The 13,813-nt window shown below is 40.1% G+C and overlaps 1 protein-coding gene and 1 long non-coding RNA gene across 2 annotated transcripts in view; one reads left to right on the plus strand and one right to left on the minus strand.

Annotated features, from left to right (window-relative positions):
• LOC116041819 (protein BCAP-like) overlaps window positions 1–13,813 on the plus strand; it is a 128,021-nt gene that overhangs the window by 8,389 nt on the left and 105,819 nt on the right. The gene's annotated exons all lie outside the window — the stretch shown is intronic.
• LOC116041917 lies at window positions 11,926–12,781 on the minus strand. Its single transcript, XR_004103057.1, has 3 exons — window positions 12,504–12,781; window positions 12,159–12,334; window positions 11,926–12,048 (listed from the first exon to the last, which is right to left on the minus strand). It is a non-coding gene; the product is annotated as an uncharacterized LOC116041917 (long non-coding RNA).

Here is a 13,813-nt window from a genome sequence, read left to right on the forward strand (position 1 = left end):
TGCAACGTCGAAAGCAATAGTAAACATTGCAAGATGGCTACTGATGAACACCTGTGGTTTGAAACGGCTTTGGCCGCTACAATGAACGAGTTAGAATTGGCTTTTTATCTAAAAGAGGAACAGAAGACAGCGCTCGAATCGTTCCTTTGCATGAAGGACGTTTTTGCTGTTTTGTCGACCAGATACGGCAAGAGTTTAATCTACCAGTTATCTCCGCTGGTAGCTAAGCTCTGGATACGTCACCCCGTGTATTGTTGTGATTGGTCGTAGTGTTATCTAATTGCGTGCAGTGAGATTTTCAATGCTTGGTGCCGCCCCTCGAGTAGGGCCATTTTCATTACTCATTGCCAGACCCTTAATCATTCGGATTTGGGTCTGGATTTCCAGGCTACGAATCTCAAGCAACACGAGCAATAAGTGCGCCTGCACAAGCCCCTGCAGTGCAGAACCTGTTTAGGCAACAGAACTACTTGGTTAGGTTTAGGAAAAGATCGGGAGGTTGGGGTAAAATACGTTTGGTTGTTACGTAACTTACACAAGCATCGTTAGCCATTGTTATGAGACTGTCACATATTAGCTATGTCCTGTAAACATGCTAACATTACTCTGACTTTTCTAATTTGTTTAAATCTGTTGTGGTCCCCAGAGTAAACTTGCTCTGAGGAAACTAAAATATGTATATAATTAACCAGCACAATTCGTATAATAATAATAACAATAATAATAATAATAATAATAATAATAATAATAATAATAATGTAATCTCCTACGGAGGAGAATGTGCATATTATGCATACATTTTACAAGTCAATACACTGTGGTTTAGTAAGTAAGTAATAACCATATGTTAAATTTGGCAAAATGTAATGCATGACATATGATGTCATGCTGCAGCTGCAAGAAAAGGATGATTTTTTTTATCATCGTGAGTAAAGTCAGCTGTTTGCCAGAGTCACTTCTTGCTGTGCAGAGAATGACATCATCTCCCTGAGCTGAAAGGCAGCAGGATTTTATCTTTGATCTGAAACACACGCTCGCAAGCGCGCACACATGCACACACATGCACACGCACACGCACACACACACACACACACACACACACACACACACACAGACATGGTCACTACATGTCTTTCGTTTGCTTTGTTTTGTTGTACTTAAAAGAAACGTATATTGGTTTTAATTGATCAAAGGATTATTGATTGGTCATTGATAATTTTGAAGTTAATAAATTCTACTATACTTTAATTAGTGGTTGTTTGTGATTATTTGTGTACCTACTGTAATAACAAGCTGGTTGAACACAGTCTGTGCTCGGACTCACACTTCCTTTTGTCCCTTTAAGAATACCAGATAGATTAACCAAGTTAAGGTCGGTATTTTAATTTTAATGAGACTATTTCACAGATCAATGTTGGCCCCTGAAGTTTCAGGGTGGTGCCCCGTTTTGATTTTGTTGATTTGATAAAGTTATTAATAACCATATTCATAACTTTATTAATATTGATAAACATAATATGCCAATAACTAGATCTGTACACCTACCGGAACCCAACAAATGTAAAAAAAAAAAAAAATGAAAAAAAACATACACACACATCTGACAGCTCGCTCAGCCGTAACGTTAGATGTCTTATCGGCCAATTAACCCACAGGGTGACCTCAACAAGGTTATGTCATCTCTGATCATATTTATGGAGGCGTGTGCTACTGTACTGTATGTGTATCACAACATTATGTATGTTAACGTTGTGTGCATGTATGTTTGTGTAGGATATTGCCTGGAACAAGGCAGGGAAATAAACAGAGAGATATATTGAGAGGTAAAAAAAAAAAGAGGGAAAAAACACTAAAGAAAAGCAAATTGTTGAAGAGAGAGTGGACTTAAAGTGAGAGTGAGAAAAAATAACCATTGAAATAATTCTCTCTTCAATTTACCCATTTTGGGTTTATCCCATTGGCCCATTATGAAACACAGAGAGACAAAAGCTTTCTAATCCTGGCTCTTCTGCACTGCCTTTGATGATGGGTGTGTAGGCTGTAATGGGAATTTTATTTTAACATTATAGTTTGATATCTTACAAGATACTCTTATATATTTTACAGGAGTTTCCTAATAATCTTTAATTTTGTTATAGACTTAGAGACTCCAAGGGAAGAAGCAACTGGCATCATAAACTCTGGCCTAGTTGAGAATATCCTTCTCTTTTTGGAACTCAGCGTTCCTACTGTTTACCTTTAGCAGATAAGGAGGAAAAGGGCCATAACATTTTGAACTGTATCTCCTTCTGTCTCTTGCTTTAACAGGTGTTTAGGCTAAGTAGAGAGCAGGATCAGAGGGGAAAGGTTGTAAAGTCATTGTGACTGTTTATGGTGTTTTTTCATCTGCGTAGCTGCTAAACTTATCCTGGAGGGGGGTGGTTTAAGTGAGTTTTTACTATATAGATGTATGGTTTTCTAGCTGGGTCAGAAGACCCTTTCAGATGTGCCATGAGTACTTGTGAAACTGTTTTCTCTGCATTTGCAAATGTAAATAAATACTCAAAGACCAAACTTTGGTTTAATCCTCAAATCGTTCTTATCCTTATTTGTTTCATCTGGTGTTTTTGATACGCATTCCTGCTGCTTACAAGAAAAACTTCCACTACAAGACAAGTCAATGAGTGTGTATGTGTGTGTGTTTGACTGCTATCTGAGTGTGCTGGATTGTGTGTATGTGTGTGTGTGTGTGTGTGTGTGTGTGTGTGTGTGTGTGTGTGTGTGTGTGTGTGTGTGTGTGTGTGTGTGTGTGTGTGTGTGTGTGTGTGTTTGTGCGCGTGCATGCTCTAAGCTGTGTACTGAGTTATCCTACGGCTCTCAGTGGTGTGTGTATTTGTATCTGTGCAATCTGGAGATTGTTTGTGTGTGCATATGTTTATGTTAAATTAGACTGAACTGAAATTATCTCCACGGGGATGCTGCATCAAGAATAAGAGACATCAAAGAGACGCAGGTTCTACATAAGAGCAGAGCAAACAGGGCTTCTATATGCAGCCCAAACCTCTCACAACTCTGAGAAAACATCTAATCAAAATGTGCAAAAGTGTGGATTAAAAAGCAGAAACCGAATATGGAGAATGTATCAAAAGCAAAATAAAGAAAAAAATTTAGCAAAATGAATATCCATTGATATCCCTACATTTATAAACAGCAATGTTAATGACATGCGGGAATAAAACTTAGCCCCCCCCCCTCAAAAAACAAAAAGGGGAAAAAAAGATCCAGCCCCAGTTTTAGCTGGTCCCTATATCATTGCTGTCAATGAAACGTGAATTTCATTGCTGTTGGCGACAGATAATCTACATCGATAAGCCCCACCTCCCTCTTCTCCCTTGATCCCTCACCGCGACTTCATTCTCTCACATCACATCTTTCTCACGTTAATCTTTGTACATCTTTGTAGTCCAGTCAGTCCAGTCCAACGCTGCTGCCTACCTCCAGCACCTCTGCTTCGGAGACAACAAGATCAAATCTGAGGTATTGATCTCTGAAGAGAACCCACACCAAGAGAGAAGGCTTTCAGACAGATGGTTTGAATTGCAAAACGCTGCTTGGCCCTAACTCACTCTGCTGCCTATACACACACACACACACACACACACACACACACACACACACACACGCATACCCTTGGGTCAGGGTTGGTGACTTCCAGTTTAATCAAAACACACACAAAAAAATACTCTCCCATTATTTCCTCCAGTATGCAGATAGGAATGCAGATACTGCAGTGTTTAATTTTTTCCAGTGAAGTTCAGCTGAACATTGTTTCTGGAAAGGTACGCTGCTGTTGAGTTTTTTTAAGTGGGATTTTTCAGTGCTTCAAATACCACAGGCAAGATTCCATGGGACAAGGGTTCTTAACAAAGAGTGAGTGGGTGTTTTTGATGGTCATGCAACAGACCAATGGAGAAATAATACAACATTTCCACAGTGCTTTTTGCCGCCGGGTCCGTGAGCCAGTCGCAATTATGTAATCACAAAGGTTTGCAGACGTGCATGCACGATTGCAAGGACAGAAGAACCATGCAGCAGGTCTTTCACATCTGGCAATATTAATCCAGCAACATGCAGAATAGGGCTGAACGATTTTTGAAAATAATCTAATTGCGATTTTTTTCCCAAATATTGCGATTACGATTCGATATTCGATTATTTTTTTAAGCTCTTTGTCTTCTGTATTATTCAACAAAGAATAATATAATAATGTATAGTATGAACACACAATTACACACTAGACAGTTAAATAAGTAAAAATATAGTATATATCTATACACACACAGACATTGGCTGGACGGGGCGGAGCAGCCTTTTGTGGTTTGGACCGACCACAAAAACCTGGCCTATATCCAGTCATCTAAAAGATTAAACTCCCGCCAAGCCAGATGGTCCATCTTCTTCAGTAGGTTTAATTTTACTCTTCCTTACCGTTCTGGCTCTCGTAATGTAAAACCTGATGCTTTGTCCCGCCAGTTCTCCGTCTCTGAAGAGTCCAGTGAGCCTGATTCCATCCTGCCATCTACCTGCGTTGTGGCCGCAGTCCGCTGGGAGATCGAATCCCTCGTCAAGTTGGCCCAAGAATCTGACCCTGGACCAGCAGATCGACCACCTGGCCGGCTCTATGTCCCTGTGTCTGTGCGGTCTGAAGTGCTACAGTGGGTCCATACTTCCCGTTTCACCTGTCATCCAGGGATGCAACGTACTCTAACGTTGCTCAGAAGGCATTTTTGGTGGCCGTCAGATGAAGCTGACGTCCGGGCTTACGTGGCAGCATGTACCACCTGTTAATACCCTGCATATATCTATATTCTTACTACTAGTACAATGTCACTGCTACTACTTTGCACATATCTGGACATGTTGTTCATATTACATAGCCATTTTTCTTCTATGCAACACCTGTCTGCACTTCTGGTTGGATGTTAACTGCATTTCGCTGTCTTTGTACTTGTACTCTGCACAATGACAATAAAGTTGAATCTAATCATTCATGCTGTTTTGCACATCGTTATTTCATAATCTCTGCCATGCTCCTTTGCACAGTTGCACAAATGCACATCCTCACCTGCACTGCTTTCATATCTGTTTACGCTCTTTTGCATTATTCATCTGCCCTGGCATGTTCAGCTGTTCTCCCCACATTTGTTGTCATACCATTTTTTTTACATCTACTGTCCCAAAAGGACATCAAAAGCTTCATCCAAAAAGTTCAGCAGAGGATGTAGGCTTACTTCCCCGACGTTGGCCTGTTCTAAATAGGACTATATTTAACTTGACTGTTGAACATCCCTTACTGTTCTTGGCAAATGGCCCTCCACTGCTCAATTCTATGCATTTTTTCCTTGAATTTCTTTATTTATTGTGAAGCTGATGTGGGATCTTTTAACTTTAGGCAAGTATTACCACATCAACATTTTATAACAATTATCTGGTTTTAAATGGCTGTTATTTGTGTTGGAAACCAGTAACATAACAAAATGGTCTTATGTACATGGATGGTGTGGTCACAACTTGATCGGGCTGCCTCCTGTTTTAAAGAAACGATATATGAGATATTTAAATGCTATACTTACCTGGATTTGTTGTAGGTCCTGTGGTGCACTGAGTTGGTCTGTTGTCTCTTGTTTTTTCCTCCACAATGGCACAAGTTCGAATCCCGTGAAATCATGTTTGTTTATTTATTATTTGGTTTATCAGAGATGGACATTTGAGTTTCAATTTTATTTCTTGCTTACCATGGACAAACATACAAGACATGTGCATGTTGTTGGAATGAAACAAAATAAAGACAATTTCTAAGCAAGAGCAACTTGTCAGTTATTTGCATGCAGTGTGGTATGGTCACAACTTGATCTGGCTGCCTCCTGATTTTAAGTGACTCTGTGTGACGTTTGATTTCATATCATGCCATGCCCACAAGTTAATGATGCAATGTGATGGCTCAGTGCGTTAGACTGCTGAGTTGTTTATATTTCCCCACAATGGCACGAGTTTGAATCCAAGTTGTTTATTAATTTATTTTCTACTTTTAAAAGGGCTAAATTGTTTTCTACGTGACATGTGTTTACTTAAAGAAGCTCTGAAGACTAATAGGTCTATTCAATAAAATATATTAGATTATAAACATTGTAACAGGAAGAGAAACGCTGTCTTCCTGTTTTCCTTAACAGCAAGCCACATTCAAAACGCGACTGACAAGTTTCCTCAGACAAGACTATGGGCTGAAATATGTGCCACCAGAAACTGAATTTGAATCATTCATATTTGAATTTGAATTGCTAAACTTGAATAACTGCATTAAAAAACTGAATTTGAATCACATAATTTGAAATTGTATTGCTTAATTTGAATCATTGCATTGAAAAACTGAATCTGAATAGTATAATTTGAAATTGAATGTATTCGTTTGGAACTGAAGTCCAATCAAATTTGATCCTCACTGAAAATTCAACTCTCTATATATCTTCACATTCAGTTCTCACAATTCAGATTCGGATCACCAAATTCAATTTCAAGTTACTGAGACAGACATCCGGGTAGTTGGAGGATGAAGGAAGAGCAATCGAGCGCAGATCGATAGATAGAGTTCAGTGGCGAAGATACGCCGTACTCCTCTTCGGCCAATCAGCACCTAAGTTTTGGAGTACAGAACCTGCCATGAAACACGAAGTGCTTGCCTCGCCTTGACCCAGAGACTCATATATATATATATATATATATATATATTAGGGTGCATCAAATTTGAATGGGAAATTTTAATTTCAAAATATCAATTTGGCTGGCATTGCATTTTGTTCCAATTAACATAAAAATGACTTTTGCAAAGTTTTGAGGAATTCCATTGAGATTTAGGGGTGCCACCTAACACATGAACTTTGGCGAAATTTCGAAAAATGTGCAATTTTTAGTCTAATTGCCAAAAGGTCGACCTGGAAACGTTGAGTACAGTGAACTTTTATATAGTAACATGTTCTATAGGGTTATCAAAGTAAAAGTTGTTTGTTTGCCCTTTGGGCAACTTGGGCATTTCTCAGAATTCAACTTTCAAGATTCTCCATTCATTTGTCCTATAGACAAAATGAATGGAGGTCAATGGGACATGTTCACGTGGCCTTACCCTGAATTTTGTGCAGCAGTGATGGATGTCGGACACATAAAGTTTAAATGACTTTATTGTTAAACACAAGGGTTTTTCAATGCAATTATTCAAGTTTAGCAATTCAAATTCAAATATAAATTATTCAAATTCAGTTTCTGGTATTTCAGCCCATACAAGACTCCCAAGACAAATCAGAGAGGTAACGTAAACGTCGTTATGATTTAACATTTTAATGACAACTTAACAAAAAGGCATTCACGCAGACAGCTACGTATTCTCTTCCCGTTTTCAACAGCTGTCGTCACTACGACAACAGCAGACGCATTTGGCTGACGGTCGCCAGTTAACATGGTCTCTCGTTAAACCGAAACACCGGCCGCCTCCCTGTACTCAAACCCAACAATATCACCACCAAAGTTAGGCTACTGACCAGTCACAAAAACACACCTCTACAGATGCTGCAAATCCTTATTTAAAAATATTATCAGTAAGGTTACATCGCCTAAAAAGCGTAACCTTATGATAAAGCACGTAGGAACATGACATATCTTTTTAATAAAGGGGGTTGGCCCAGTTAGGGAATAATTTTGCTGGCACTCAATTTCGTGGGATTTACTGTAATTGTAGCGGGTTGCAGAATGATGACACACTGGGTCAGTCTGTTGCTACACATTTAATGTTGGTTTTTCTGCAAAATTCAAGAGACTTATATTGACAATTTTCTACACAGCATTCTTCGATTGTGGTATCTTACACAGGGATTCTCATTGTCTGACGTAATCAAAATAACGACCCAATACCAAAAATGCATACGGCTAACATACTAGACAATTTTCTTAATAAACCATAAACAGCCAAAAACAGTACACAGAATATTAATATGAGCCGCTCATTGTCAAGGTTTCTGCCCCGCGCTCGTACTACTACCCTAACATGCCGGGCGTAAACTTACATTAGCTAACTGGCTAATCAACACGGTTGATGCAGTGAACCGCTCATAAACACATTTTAAACAGAACACAGGGTTACCAACGTACAGTCTCTAAACTCCCCGCTCTAACCTAACATCACCAGCTTACCTGCAAAATGCAAGAATAGGATTTATATTGACAATTTCTACACAGCATTCTTCGATTGTGGTCTCGTACACAGGGATTCTCATTGTCTGACGTAATCACACGAGAGTTGCCCCCTGTGACTCTCCAGCACCTATGCTGCACCTGTAGCGCGTCTGACACCTACTGGCGATTTATGGTTACTACACCTTCAAAATCATACTGGCAATCTAAACACTGTACTCTGCATTTTTAACCAAAAATAATGACTCTTTCTATAACCAAATACAAAACATATAGTAAACTTTTAAACTCCCTCTTATATGAATTGAATTAAATATGCTGTTTAATGAGCTTCAACAGGCTTAATATGCCACATAATGTAACCATTTGACATGTCTTCATTAATAATAATGGAGTCTATATTATCTACAAAGTAATAGAATACCACCTCCCGGTGTAATAACTAAATAACAAATTCAATAAGTGTACGTTTAAAGTCAGCGTTTGTGAAAATCCTCAAAAGACAGTAAATTCAATTCATCCCCAATGCTAACTTCAGCCTGCTACAATTCCAGGTGTAACAGCCGAGTTTGCACAACTGCTAATCCTATAGCGTGTAGCGTTATTTCAAACAAATGTAATTCGTGATTAATGATTTTACTATTAAATGTGCTCAGCCGCATGGAGAATATTTAGAATTTGCTACAATACCAGTCCAAACAACCTTTGTTAGCTTGCTAATAGCATGAATTTATTCATTTACTTATAAGTACTGGTCGCAGGACATCACTGGAAACATTATCCGTGAGGAAAAGTCTGGAACTTTCTGCATATGTAGCTTTACAATGATCTAGAAAAGTTGAAAGAGCCATGACTTTCGTTCCTTGGATCCTTGTATCCCGCTCATATGATCCCGCTCGCATCTATTGTTTTTCAAGACCCCATCCAGATCCTACAGAAGCCTGTTGCATTGCAATTTCAACTCACAGCAACTTGACACACCGCCACCTACTGGCCAAATTAAAATAGAGCCGTATCAGGCAGACTCAAGCATAGTAGCACAAACCTTGCTGCTGAAAAGGACATTTTTTATAATCATTGGGAAAAGTGGTGCATATTTCCCTAAAAACTCAAGTTCTCATACTCTGATCTGTGTAGCAGTTAATTATAGGAGATACTTTCAAACAGCACTGCTCAAATTATGTAAAACATCTAAATACAGCTTTTTTAATTAAGAGATCTTTCACATTGTGTGTTAGGTCATCAACTACAGACCTACAGGGTAGACATAACCTAAATTTCTAATTAGGAGAGTTCCAGAAACAGTAGGTTTATGTGCCCGCCAGCTAAAGCTTGAAAAATACTTGACCATGTGCGTAATTTCCTAATGTCCTTCTATAGTGACTCTTTGGTTACTTGTAATAGCATACACATCAAATATCAGAAAGAAACAGGAAACAGGTTAAAAATAATATTCAGTCATTTAATAACCAAACAAAAACAGCCATTATTAAATTATGTCCATGACTTTAAGCCAGACCAAAAGTGGGAGCTTGAATAATGCCCTCACACATGAACTTGGTGAATTGTACGTAAGTGTCATGGATAGGCAGTTTCAAATTTACAAGGCAGGTGTTGGCTTCAGGGTACTTCCGCCCTGTCTCGTGAATGAAAGTCAGCTTTGGGTGACGGGAAAAACCAAGAGCTGGCACTCTGTCAGCTCCAGAGGCAAACACCAGGATTTGTTCCATTGTGATCTCAAACACACCATCTGTAAAATTGTATGGTAATAAAATAATTAACAGCTGATAATGCAGGATTATGTCAGCAAAAGTCAGAGCAGCTCAAATGAAATCTCAAAATACTCAGCACAATTGTTAGTGAATCATTCATTTACCTTCAATATCAAGTAGGAAGTCTCTCCAGTACCTTTCCACTCTCTTCTCTTTCCGCCACTGGTTGCTTTCAGGATGGGACAGCGTTGCTTTGAACAGGGAGATCAAGTCTGTAGCCTTTAAAGGCCTCTCTGATGAAGAAAACACATCCTTGAAGATGCTGGGGTGAATTTTCATCAGGTCCAGGAGACCAAGTGTGTTCAGTCCTTCAGCAAGTCTGTAAAGAACAACTAAAATTAAAAAGGAGATAGATCTATCTATACACACAAATAGAAAACAAAACAAGTGATGTATAAGAAAGCATACTCAGAAAAGCACGTTAGCCCAACACACCAAAGTTATGATAACTAAGCAATTGCCACAGGTGAAGTGAATCTGGAGTGCCACATAATTGATAGTCATTACCCAGTTAAGTATCCTTTAAAAAGACAGGCCCGACACATTGTGAACAGTCAAACTTCGACCCCAATCAAACAGAAGCAAGTGAACTATATTAAACAGTATGTGGCACCATAAAGGTTTGTTTTTCAGCAATAAAATATTTTTCAGCTCACCCAAGCATTTTTCTCAAAAAATAAGTAAAATCTGGTCCAACTGCTGTAGCACTGTCATGAACAAAATTTAAGGATTTAAAATTGTTAACACAATTTATAGACACCATTACAGATGAACTGTGGAACTATACTCAAATACTCACTGTTGCAAGGCTTCCCTTTGTCCTATATTGTTCTATATCTATGGTGCTACCCCCCTGGCCCGTTATGAACGCTAATCAGCACATCAGCGTTCATCAACCACCAGAACCGGACCGTGTGTGTGTGCGCGCGTGTGTGGGTGTGCGCAGAGAGAGAGAGAGAGAGAGAGAGAGAGAGAGAGAGAGAGAGAGAGACAGTGTTGTCTTGTGTCGGATCGTTAACGAAATTAACATTTCAACAGAGGTGTTCATTTTCATATAGGTTTAGTGGCTTGACGGTTAACGGGGAAGTATGGGATTTGATTCGCGAGTTATTTTGGTGATTAATTAACCCGACCCAGGGTGAGTCTGATGAAAACTGATGTATCTGCCTGGTTCAACTGTGAGATTTTCTCGCATTGCACCGCTATGTGAAGGAATAATCTCCCAAGATTGGGCTACATTATGTTCTGTCAGCTCACAGCAATTTAATACAATAGCAGGAAAAGAGTCCCCCCCCCCCCGCTGTTCTAAAGCGTTCTGCATGGTGTCTGCTGATGTGCAGGTTACCTTCCCCCCAAACACGGACACATATATACAGATACATCTCACTTTATAAGATAAATAGCCTGCCTGTCTGCACTTGTTGTGTGGTTGTGTTTTGCATGTGTGGGATTCTGATACGTCCTTAAATTCGGGAATTGTCGTTTGTTTATTCAAAGTCAAAGACAGTCCAAAGTAGTGCAACTTTGCCCATTTTTGTGGGTCTGAGGTGTATGTCACAATGTAGCTGCCAAAGCTCCGCTGCTCTCTGTCTCTGGTCCTCAGGGTGAGAGGGGGAGTGGCCAGTGGCTAGAGCGGCAAAAGCCAATGTGTGCTTCTTTTAGCGATATATATTTAACGACATCTTTTGCATTTATAACAAACAACGTCAAACTTGGCACTGCACTTACTCGTGCCCGTAGCAAGACACCTGTCAAGTTTGAAATCCATCGGACTAACGGTTCGAGAGATATTCGCATAAAACCCAGACAGACAGAAAGACGTTCCTGCAATTTATAGAGAGATAATAATATGTCTTCTCTCCGAAGCTTCGAATATTCGATGCTCATTACTACCGAAGCTTCGAAGCTCAAAAAATGGTTTTCGGACCAGCCCTAATAGAAACTTGTGGCAGCCTGAACCAACTGGTCCCGTCCCTCCATGGTGGTGATACAAGGACAGGCTCTCCGCAGCTTCCTCAATGGCAGCTCTAGCCGCTGTAATATCAACTGCCTCACTGATCTTTAAGACAGCATTGACAGTTCATTAGTAGAAGCAGGCCTTTGAGATACTTCAATTATAAAAAAAAAATAAATAAAAAAATAAAGCAAGTAAGGACAAAATTGACATACCTTTTTGAGTTTCAACTGCAAATCCTGATCTGCTACTTCTTCGAGAGTGGGTGGTGATGTAGGTGTAGAGCAAAGGTTTTGGTAGAGCCTCTCGGAAAAAAAAGAAGGTAACACTCCTCCATGCACCAGTGCGACAGCCATCACTCCATATGTTCTGTAGAGACCTCTGTGTAATGCTGCAAAAATGGAAATGTTGAACCAGATATTCCAGTGGAAAACAGTTGGCAAATATCTGCAGGATAAGGTGTTTCCAAACTCAAATTTCAACAAATGCAGGAATATCATCAATAGGTTAGATGAGTTAGATAAGTGCCATGTGTGGGCTGTCCAGGGACAGGTTCTTACTGTTCTGTGGCCCTGTAAATAGGGTGCTGTCTCTGAGAGCTATCATAAGCAGTCGGAAAAACTCCCGTGTAGGGCCCCCCTCGTCCACTGAACCCTCTGCTTGCATGAAGTCATCCATAAATATGACACTTAATTTGGCTTCTGGATTGAAACTCCTTGCAAAGGCTCAGATGGCACCATCCATTATGTTTTCTCTGCATACATTGATCATATTACAGCTGGGAGTCTCTCCAATCCAGACCTTTGATGCTAGAGTGGTCAGTAAGGTTTTCAGATCTGATCTGCCTCCCATTCTAACAAAGTAGAATGGGAGGCAGAGCCTTCAGCTATCAGGCTCCTCTCCTGTGGAACCAGCTCCCAATCTGGGTTCGGGGGGCAGACACCATCGCTACATTTAAGACTAAACTGAAAACTCTCCTCTTTGATAAAGCTTATAGTTAGCGAGCGAGGAGTTGCAGTGAACGCCTAGACCGGCGGGGCAGGGTGTATAGCTGCAGACACAGCACCCCTGCTTTTCTCTGCTTCTCTTTACAGTCATCAGATTTACCTATCGTATAATCAATAATATAGTGCCTCTCCTAGTTATGCTGTTATAATTCTAGACTGCCGAGGAAGTTCCTTCCTTCTTATGACACGCTCTTTTCTTTTGTTTCCTTTTATGCACATCCTGTCTCAGAAGTGCTTGTTACTCACCTAGCTCTGGGGAGTTTACTCCCCGGAGTCCTTATGTTTCTTCTTCGCCCAGAACATCGCCTCGGATTAGGGTGACACCAAGACCAGGGTCTTGGGTGCAGCTGTCACTATGGACCTGCTACACCCTGCTACGCTCTGCGATTCCCTGCAATGCTACGTCCTGCTGCGTCCACCGCGGCCGTCCACCCATGCTCTGCTGTGCCACGCTACATCCCGTACTGTCATAACCCCAACCGTCAGACACCGCCCACCAAGAGTCTGGGTCTGCCGAGGTTTCTTCCTAAAAGGGAGTTTTTCCTCGCCACTGTCGCAATAGCCACTGCTAATGCTTGCTCTTGGGGGAACTATTGGAATTGTTGGGGCTTTGTAAATTATAGAGTGTGGTCTAGACCTACTCTATCTGTAAAGTGTCTCGAAATAACTCTTGTTATGATTTGATACTATAAATAAAATTGAATTGAAATTGAATAACACACAACAGTAACCAGTTATGTCGTCCATGAGCAGTGAAGGCTGATGGAACCAATTTGCAGGTGGGGTTTTGCAACATCCAAAACAGTTGCAGCATTATTATTATTATTATTATTATTATTATTATTATTATTATTATTATTATT

This window comes from Sander lucioperca, chromosome 9, assembly GCF_008315115.2.
Source record: "Sander lucioperca isolate FBNREF2018 chromosome 9, SLUC_FBN_1.2, whole genome shotgun sequence".
Taxonomy (NCBI): domain Eukaryota; kingdom Metazoa; phylum Chordata; class Actinopteri; order Perciformes; family Percidae; genus Sander; species Sander lucioperca.